This window comes from Nicotiana sylvestris, unplaced genomic scaffold (genome assembly GCF_000393655.2).
Source record: "Nicotiana sylvestris unplaced genomic scaffold, ASM39365v2 Un00001, whole genome shotgun sequence".
Classification (NCBI taxonomy): Eukaryota; Viridiplantae; Streptophyta; class Magnoliopsida; order Solanales; family Solanaceae; genus Nicotiana; species Nicotiana sylvestris.
The window spans coordinates 788,579-798,224 of record NW_027184337.1 but is presented as its reverse complement, the minus strand read 5'-3'; the positions used below and the strand labels follow the sequence as shown (position 1 = coordinate 798,224).

General features: G+C 42.0%; 1 pseudogene; it reads right to left on the bottom strand.

The window, feature by feature from the left end:
• Positions 1-375: 375 nt before the first annotated feature.
• On the bottom strand, positions 376-5,655 carry LOC138884603 (uncharacterized; annotated as a pseudogene).
• Positions 5,656-9,646: the final 3,991 nt, after the last annotated feature.

Genomic DNA, 9,646 nt, shown 5'->3' with positions numbered 1-9,646 from the left:
TCTTGGAATCTTTTCTTATTTCCAATACAATTCTTGCCCCAGTTCCTTGATTGGGGTCGCTTGATGTTTCTTTTTGTGCACATTTTATGTATATTGTGCACCCTATGACCGAGCCGTGAAGCGCCTATGTATCCTTCTTTGAGGAATCAGGTCAAACGTAGTTCACCAAATAATAGTGATGATTTTTTCAAAAAAAAAAAAATTTCAATTCATTATTTCTTTTTCTTTATTTCATACTTGATTTTCATTGATTCCAAGAGAGGGTAGGAAAGAAACAAGTATGGCTCAAAGGGGAAACAAAGGGTATAGTGTTTCGGATAGCAGAATAAATTGCCTTTGTCATTCCAATCTTGCTAAATTCAAACATTCAAAAATTCATGCATAATATCTCTTTACCGCGTCAGAATTGATCGCGATGTCGATGCAGTTGCCTTCAATGTCTGTTAAGCATAGTGCACTATTCGATAATACTCTGGTCACAATGAATGGTCCTTGCCAATTCGGGGCAAATTTGCCTTTTGCTTCAACCTGATGTGGAAGAATACGTTTCAGCACATGCTGACCTACTTCAAACTTCCGAGGACGCACCTTTTTGTTGTATGCTCTTTCTATTCTTCTTTGATATAATTGACCATGGCATACTGCGGTCAATCGTTTTTCATCAATCAAGTTTAACTGTTCCAGACGGGTTTTGACCCATTCATCATCATCAATCTTTGCTTCGGCGATGATCCGAAGGGAAGGAATCTCAACTTCTGCAGGAATTACTGCTTCAGTGCCATATACCAACAAATAAGGAGTGGCTCCTACTGAAGTGCGAACAGTAGTGCGGTATCCCAATAATGCAAATGGTAATTTTTCATGCCATTGTTTTGAACCTTCTACCATTTTCCGAAGTATCTTCTTTATGTTTTTGTTGGCTGCTTCTACTGCTCCATTCGCCTTGGGCCGATATGGGGTAGAGTTGCGATGTGTAATCTTAAACTGTTGACATACTTCCTTCATTAAGTTGCTGTTAAGATTAGCACCGTTATCTGTGATGATCACCTTCGGGATTCCGAATCGACATATGATATTTGAGTGGACAAAATCGACCACAGCTTTCTTGGTCACTGATTTGAATGTCTTGGCCTCAACCCATTTGGTAAAATAATCAATAGCTACCAGAATGAACCTGTGCCCATTGGATGCTGCCGGCTCAATTGGTCCAATCACATCCATGCCCCAGGCAACGAAGGGCCATGGTGCCGACATTGTGTGCAACTCGGATGGTGGAGAATGAATCAAATCTCCGTGTATTTGGCATTGATGACACTTGCGCACAAAACTGATACAATCTCGCTCCATGGTAAGCCAATAGTAACCAGCTCGGAGGATTTTCTTTGCCAACACATATCCACTCATGTGGGGTCCGCAAACTCCTGAATGTACTTCAGACATGACAGTTGTAGCTTGTCTGGCATCTATGCATCTTAATAATCCAAGATCTGGTGTTCTTTTATACAAAACTCCTCCGCTTAAGAAGAATCCATTTGCTAATCGCCTAATGGTCCTCTTTTGATCTCCTGTGGCTTGTGCGGGATATATCCCCATTCTGATATACTCCTTGATGTCGTGGAACCATGGTTCACCATCAAATTCTTCTTCAACCATATTGCAATAAGCGTGCTGATCGTGGACTTGAATATGTATTGGATCTACATAAGCTTTGTCCGGATGGTGCAACATTGATGCTAGGGTAGCCAATGCATCGGCAACCTCATTATGGATTCTTGGAATATGTTGGAATTCCACTGATTGAAACCGTTGACAAAGATCATGTAGACATTGCCGGTATGGGATGAGCTTAAAGTCTCGGATTTCCCATTCTCCTTGAATTTGATGTACCAAAAGATCCGAATCTCCCATGACTAAGATTTCTCGGATACCCTTGTCTACAGCTAGTCTTAACCCCAAAATGTAAGCTTCATATTCAGCCATATTATTGGTGCAATAAAATCGCAATTGGGCCGTAACAGGATAATGATTCCCTGTTTCAGAAATGATTACAGCTCCTATTCCGACTCCTTTCATGTTAGCGGCTCCATCAAAGAAAAGTTTCCAGCCAGGTTTTTCCATTTGTTCCACCTCGTCGATATGCATTGTTTCTTCATCAGGAAAATAAGTCTTCAACGGCTCATATTCCTCATCGACCGGGTTTTCGGCTAAATGATCGGCCAGTGCTTGAGCCTTCATTGCAGTTCGAGTCACATAGATGATGTCGAATTCCGTGAGCAATATCTGCCACTTTGCAAGTCTTCCCGTTGGCATAGGCTTTTGAAAAATGTATTTCAATGGATCCAACCGAGAAATGAGGTAAGTAGTGTAGGATGACAAATAGTGTTTCAATTTTTGAGCTACCCATGTTAGGGCGCAACATGTCTTTTCCAGATGAGTATACTTAACCTCATAAGCTGTGAACTTCTTGCTAAGGTAGTAGATGGCCTGTTCTTTTCTGCCAGTGAGGTCATGCTGCCCCAATACACAACCAAATGAATTTTCCAAAACCGTCAAGTAAAGAATCAAAGGTCTTCCTGGCTCTGGCGGGACCAACACGGGTGGGTTTGATAAGTACCCTTTTATTTTATCGAACGCTTCCTGACACTCATCGGTCCATTTGACCGCAGCATCCTTTTTTAACAATTTGAAAATTGGCTCACAGGTTGTCGTGAGCTGAGCAATAAACCTGCTGATATAATTTAACCTCCCCAACAAACTCATTACTTCAGTTTTGTTTTTTGGAGGTGGCAGTTCTTGGATGGCTTTAATCTTTGACGGATCTAGCTCGATGCCTCGTCGACTGACTATGAATCCCAGCAACTTTCCGGATGGAACTCCAAATGCGCATTTGGCAGGGTTAAGCTTGAGGTTGTACCTGCGAAGTCTTAAGAAGAACTTCCTCAAATCCCCAACGTGGTTGGCCTGATGTTTTGATTTTATGATCACATCATCCACGTATACCTCAATTTCCTTGTGTATCATATCATGAAACACTGTGGTCATTGCTCTCATATAGGTTGCTCCGGCGTTCTTCAGACCGAATGGCATTACCCGGTAGCAATAAGTTCCCCATGGTGTGATGAATGCCGTCTTTTCTGCATCTTCTTCATCCATTAGAATTTGATGATACCCGGCATAACAATCCACGAAAGACCCTATATCATGCTTGGCACAATTGTCGATCAAAATATGGATATTGGGTAATGGGAAATTATCCTTTGGACTTGCTTTGTTGAGATTGCGATAGTCGACGCATACTCTAATTTTGCCGTCTTTCTTTGGCACAGGAACGACATTAGCCAACCAAACAGGATATCGAGTGACTCGAATGACCTTTGCTTCCAATTGTTTGGTGATTTCTTCCTTAATTCTCATACTCATATCAGGCTTGAATTTTCTCAGCCTCTGCTTGACAGGAGGCACCGTTGGATCGGTGGGCAATTTGTGGACCACTAAATCAGTGCTCAAGCCCGGCATGTCGTCATACGACCATGCAAAAACATCTTTGAATTCTATGAGTGCTTTAATTAACTCTTCTCGGATCTTTGGTTCGAGATGGACACTTATTTTAGTTTCCCGGACATTACTCGTGTCCCCTATATTGACGTCCTCGGTATCACTCAAGTTAGGTTTGATTTTTTCCTCAAAGTGAATTAACTCTTTACTAATCTCTTCAAAAACCTCATCTTCATCATATTCTGATTCATAATCACAATATATTTCTTGAATTAATATTTCGTAACCAGATTGATTTTTAAGACTGGGCTGAAGATTCCTCATGCATGCCATATCACTAGAGCCAGCGTAAAAGGAACTGTACAGAAAAGAAGAAAAAGAAAAGAAAGCTATTAGGAATGATAATAAAAAGGAAACTGCTTTTTATTGGATGATGAAAGATAACAAGGTTTTGCACACTTCAAACCAACTGTAAGATAAACTTTGGGATTACAACCTTGAAATAACCCAAACAAACTGAAAGAAAATCAAAATAAACTACCAAGACTCCTTTCGAATTGGGAGAGGAGTGGCTTTCCAATTATTGAGCTTTGTTTCTGGCCCAACGAATTGAACTTCTGCGTTGCTACACCCTTCTCCGCTTTCCAACATATTCACATCACTAAACAATTTCTCGAACCTTTCAATTAATTCCTTCTCAGGATTGACCCGGGATTTAGGAATTGTTGTTATCGGGCGATTTTTAGCGCCGGTCTTGACAAAAGACTTTGACAGATGTGGTACTGGTTTTGGAAGAACCCATGCTTGGTGTTTCAACTTCCTAGCCCTTATCACGTCGTTGGCGGTGGGTATGAACCCTAAACCGAATGTTCCCCAGTTCTCGGGGAGAGATACTGGTTGTACAATTCCTTGCAGAGATAAGCCCAGACCTTTGCCGGGTATAAAGCCATTCTTTAACATTTCATAAGCTACCATGACTGATGCAGAGGATATCCTTGGATTCGGAAGGTATTTCCCTTCTGGAATTTTCTCTGCTGATACCGTGTCGGACACTTGGTATACCCATGGTCCTTGGTCAATTTCTGTTCCCTCGACCGGTACAATGGTACTGTTGTGAGCATTTAAACTTTCTTCTCCATGCACGACTATTTCTTGATGATCCCATTCGAACTTGACAGCCTGATGTAGTGTTGACGGGACTGCTTTAGCAGCATGGATCCATGGTCGACCCAACAACAAGTTGTAAGAAACAGTTATGTCCAACACTTGGAATTCCATTGTGAATTCAACTGGCCCTATTGTCAGTTCCAACACTATGTCGCCAAATGAATCTCTGCTTCCACCGTCAAATCCTCGTACGTAGATACTATTCTTCTGGATCCTCTCCTCTTTTATCTTTAATTTGTTTAAAGTGGAGAGAGGGCATATGTTTGCACTGGACCCATTGTCAACCAATACCCGGGTTACTACGGAATTTTCACATTTCACGGTGAGGTAAAGAGCTCTGTTGTGCTCGGTACCTTCCACAGGTAATTCATCATCAGCAAATGTAATTCTGTTTGTCTCAAAGATTCTGTTGGCTATTTTTTCCAAATGATTTACAGAGATCTTTTCAGGAACATGAGCTTCATTCAGGATTTTCATCAATGCCATATGGTGTTCATCTGAATGGATCAGTAATGATAACAATGAAATTTGAGCGGGGGTCTTCTTTAATTGATCCACAACAGAATAATCATGGAGTTTCATCTTTCTTAAAAACTCCTCCGCCTCTTCCTCCGTCACAGCTTTCTTTGTTGGCATTGGATTGTTTTTAGTTTTTCTCAGCTCTTCGGGAGTAAAACATCTTCCCGAACGAGTCAAGCCTTGCACCTCACACACTTCTTCCTTGATTTCTTTGCCCTTGTACATTACAGTCACCCGTTAATAGTTCCATGGGATGGCTTTGTTGTTGATGATCGGCAGCTGGATTACAGGTGCAATAATAACCCGATCTGTACGTGCTCCTTCCACGAATACAATGGGTTTGTTAGCAACCCCTGGTACTATCACTTTCGGCCTTTCTTGTTTTGCGGCAACTTTGCTCGATGATGCCTCATCGACTATTATAGACGGTTCATCACCATTTTTGTTCTGCTTAGACACCGGCTTCTCCTCCATTAACTGCTTATCTGGCTTGGTTTCATGAGACTTGATCATCATGACAGTTTGTGACGGCTTCTTTGTCTCCCCATCAGCTTGTATGATTTCTATCATATTAGCCTCTTGATGGGCTGGCATTGGATTTCTATTGATATTTGGAGCTTCGGGGGTTTGAACCTCGATTTTATTAGTATCAATCAGCTCTTGTATTGCATTTTTCAAATGCCAACATTTCTCCGTATCATGGCCTGGTGCACCGGAGCAATATTCACAGCTAATGGTGTAATCCAGATTCTTTGGAGGAGGATTGGGTAGCTTGGATTGTATTGGTCTCAGCATGTCTAGCTGTCTCAGCCTGTGGAACAGACTAGTGTAAGACTCTCCCAATGGAGTGTAAGTTTTCTTTTTCTGTTCCCTTTCTCCCCTGAATGCTGGCCTAGGCCTGAAACCTGGTCCGGGATAGGCTCGTGGGTAAGTATTTGGTGTGACAGGAGCACGCCAATTGGTGTGAACAGGTGGCTGATTGTATGCTTGAGCATGGTTAATGGAAAAATGAGGCTTTGAAGGGTGATAGTAGTGTTGGGATGAATCATGGTGGTAAGCTGATGGGCGAGGTCGTTGTTGATTATAGTAAAGCGGTAAACCTTTGGGTCCCGGCCAAATTCCTGAATCAACTACGGCTGCTTCCTCCTTCTTCTTTCTTCCGATTCCTCCTACCCCGCCTTGAATAGCTTGAGTAGTTGCCTTAATTGCTGAATATCTCATGATTTTATTTGTCTTGAGGCCTTCTTCCACCATACCTCCCATCTTCACTACTTCGTTGAATGATTTTCCAACCGCTGAAACCAAGTGGGCATAGTAAGTTGGTTCCAAGGCTTGGAGGAAGTAGTCTACCATTTCGCTCTCCTTCATAGGAGGATCTACTCTTGCTGCCTGTTCTCTCCACCGAAAACCATACTCTCTGAAACTTTCATTGTGTTTCCTCTCAAATTTGGTCAAAGATAATCGATCTGGGATGATTTCCAGATTGTATTGGAAATGGTATGCGAATGCCTGTGCCAGGTCATCCCAGGTGTACCATCTTCCATGGTCCTGGTGTGTATACCACTCCAAAGCTGATCCGCTTAGACTTTGACTGAAGTAAGCCATCAATAATTCATCCTTTCCTCCAGCTCCTCGCATCTTGCTACAGAAACCCCTTAAGTGGGCTACTGGGTCGCCGTGCCCGCTGTATAGGTCAAATTTGGGCATCTTGAAGCCAACTGGCAATTGCACATTAGGGAATAAGCATAAATCTTTGTATGCTACACTGACTTGCCCACCTAATCCCCGCATGTCTCGGAACGATTGTTCTAGACTTTTGACCTTCCTGAACATCTCTTCTTGTTCAACATTTTTGGCTGGCTTGTCAATTTCGGTTGGGAGATCAAACCGAGGAGCAGTTGAATTGATTTCGGAGGCTTTGAAGGTAGGCTCCGGGGGTAATATTGGTTGTCCTAGGCCTGGAATGTAGGCTCACTAGGAGATTTGTGAAATGTAGCAGGGGGAGGTGCTACGAAAACAGGAGTCATAGGTGGAGGAAAGTACGGAACTGGTTTTGGAGGTGGAGACTGTGGTGTCTGAGAGGTGGTGCCTCGGTAGTGCTGATAAATGGGGAAACTTGGGGATAATTCAGTGGTGATATTATCCTGAGTTTGGGTCATTGATGGAGCAGGGTTATTTGGGTAAGATGGGGGTAACTGTCCTGTAGACCAAGCTTGGTACATCTCAGCCATTTGCTGCTTGAGCTTAAACATCTCTTCTTTCATTTTCCCGACATCCATCTCTTCTATCTCCATACCTGTGTCAACATCTGGGATAGACATACTTTCGGGTATCGGTCCTTTTGATCTTGTGTGATAGTGATAATATGCCAGTATACTCTTTAGAGAAACTAACTGCTTGAATTCTGGAAATGGACAAACTTGTTAGTTGTGAGAGTTTAACACATATATAATCGCACGTTGAGATGCAATGCTCTTAGACAAATAATCCCTTTCTATTATGCATTTGCTCGGTTGCTTGTGTCGTCCCAGCCTTCTTGAAATTTTTATTGTTATTCATTTTAATTTATTATATATATTTTTTATCGTGGTGGTTGAATCTGAGAGATTGCCTACGTATCATGCGCTTACATGAATCAGACCTTGCGTAGTTCGGACCAAAGGCAATCATTTTTATTCATTACACAAAGATGGAATTACATTTGAAAACTTTAAGAAAATGGCTTGAAAACACACACACTTAAATCAAAATAAAGATACAATTCTTAACATCTCACAATGTGCCCCACTTTCCACTTTTGTTGTCAAATATTGGGTTATCTGCTCAATGTGGTGCTTGACCCGGATGGCCTCCCAGCGTTCGCTACATCCTTTCCAACTCCATTGCTAGATGACGAGCAAAAGTGGGTGCATGCTTTGTAAACGCTTCATAATCCATTCCTTGGCAGTTTACATAACTTTGAGATGTGAAGACTGCCAGGTCGTGGATTTGTGCCCTGAAACCTTGGAGACGTTGGTCTTGGTCTTGTAATTGCTGCTGACGAGTGGTGGCTATATCTCTGACACAGTTTTACGATCTAGAGCTGATTCTAATAGAGCTCGGAGTCAGGCCTGCTCTAATCTTGCTTGCGATCTTTCCCTGTCGAGGTCTGCTTGTTGATATTCTATGTTGCATTTTCTTGCCTCTTCTAGTTGTGCACGAAGCTGGTCTTCTGATCGCATCCAATAATCTTTTTCCTTCTTGAATTGGGCCTTGTCTTTTTCGGATTGTCTATCTTGGCGTTCTTTGTTAGCTCTGGCTTCTTCGTTTAATTGTTGGATCCTTTCTTTTGCCTTGCTCAATTCCCTTTCATTTTCCGCAATAATGGAATCATAATCTTGCATTTTTTCAAAGAGATTGGCGATGGTTTTTTGATCCTTCCAGCTCCTCTTTGGCGTTTCAGAAACTCTTTTCATTTTTTGGAATCGAGCATGAAGATTTTCATTCTCACAAGCTAGACTCTTTTTCTCGCCTTCGGCTTCTTGTGCTTGCAAATCTTTCTCCAAACTGAGGCTTCTTAGATTTTCTTTTAGGGCATGGATAGTTGCTTTGTACCCTTTTTCTTTTTCTCCCCAGATCAACCGCTCTTGGATTTTATCATTGAAGTTTTGAACATGGGGTCTTTTTGTTGGCCTTTTTAGCTCAGGTTCTGGTACATTATCCACGCGAGACCGTTTTTCGAACCACCTTGCATATCCAGGATTTATCTCACCATTTGTAGCGTCTAGGACTTGAGTATCGCTTTTCAAGTATCGGCACCCATTCCACATCTGCTGAAGTAGAGCTTCGGGGATAGTGGCTTCTGGGTGTAATTCGATTACTTGCATACTCAAATCTTCATCATCAGGAACTATTTGATATCTCCCTAATTGCCTTAGGACTCTTAGTGGTGCATATGGCTGAATGCTTCTCAATCCCAATAGTAGTAGATAACTGTTTGAGGTTGACATATGTATTGCTTCTCTCATCGGGAGCCATCCCAGAGTCCATTCAACTTGATTTGCCGTTAAAGCCTTTAGATGAGATACCCATGCTTCTATCCCTTCTGGAGCTTGATAATTTTTTGTTCTTTCCTCATAGCTCTCAATGCAATTAGCTTTGTTTGACCCATACTGTATGATCTTGGGCTGTTGTTGGAGATGTTCAATCACCCACATTTGCAACAAAATTTTGCATCCTTCGAAGACTTTTGCTCCTGATTTGCATAAAGTCAAAGCCCGATAAATATCTGATAGAATGATGGGGACAAGGGTGTGATTTTCTTTAGTGGTGAGGATTTGCACAACTTTTGCGGTGCGAATATCAATTGTTCGCTCTTTATTTGGGAAGACCATGACTCCTAGAAAAGCCACCATGAAAGCAAATCGACGGTGCATCTGCCAAGTGTCTTTGTTTTGCTTATTAGTAAGGCCTTTCTCATGAATTT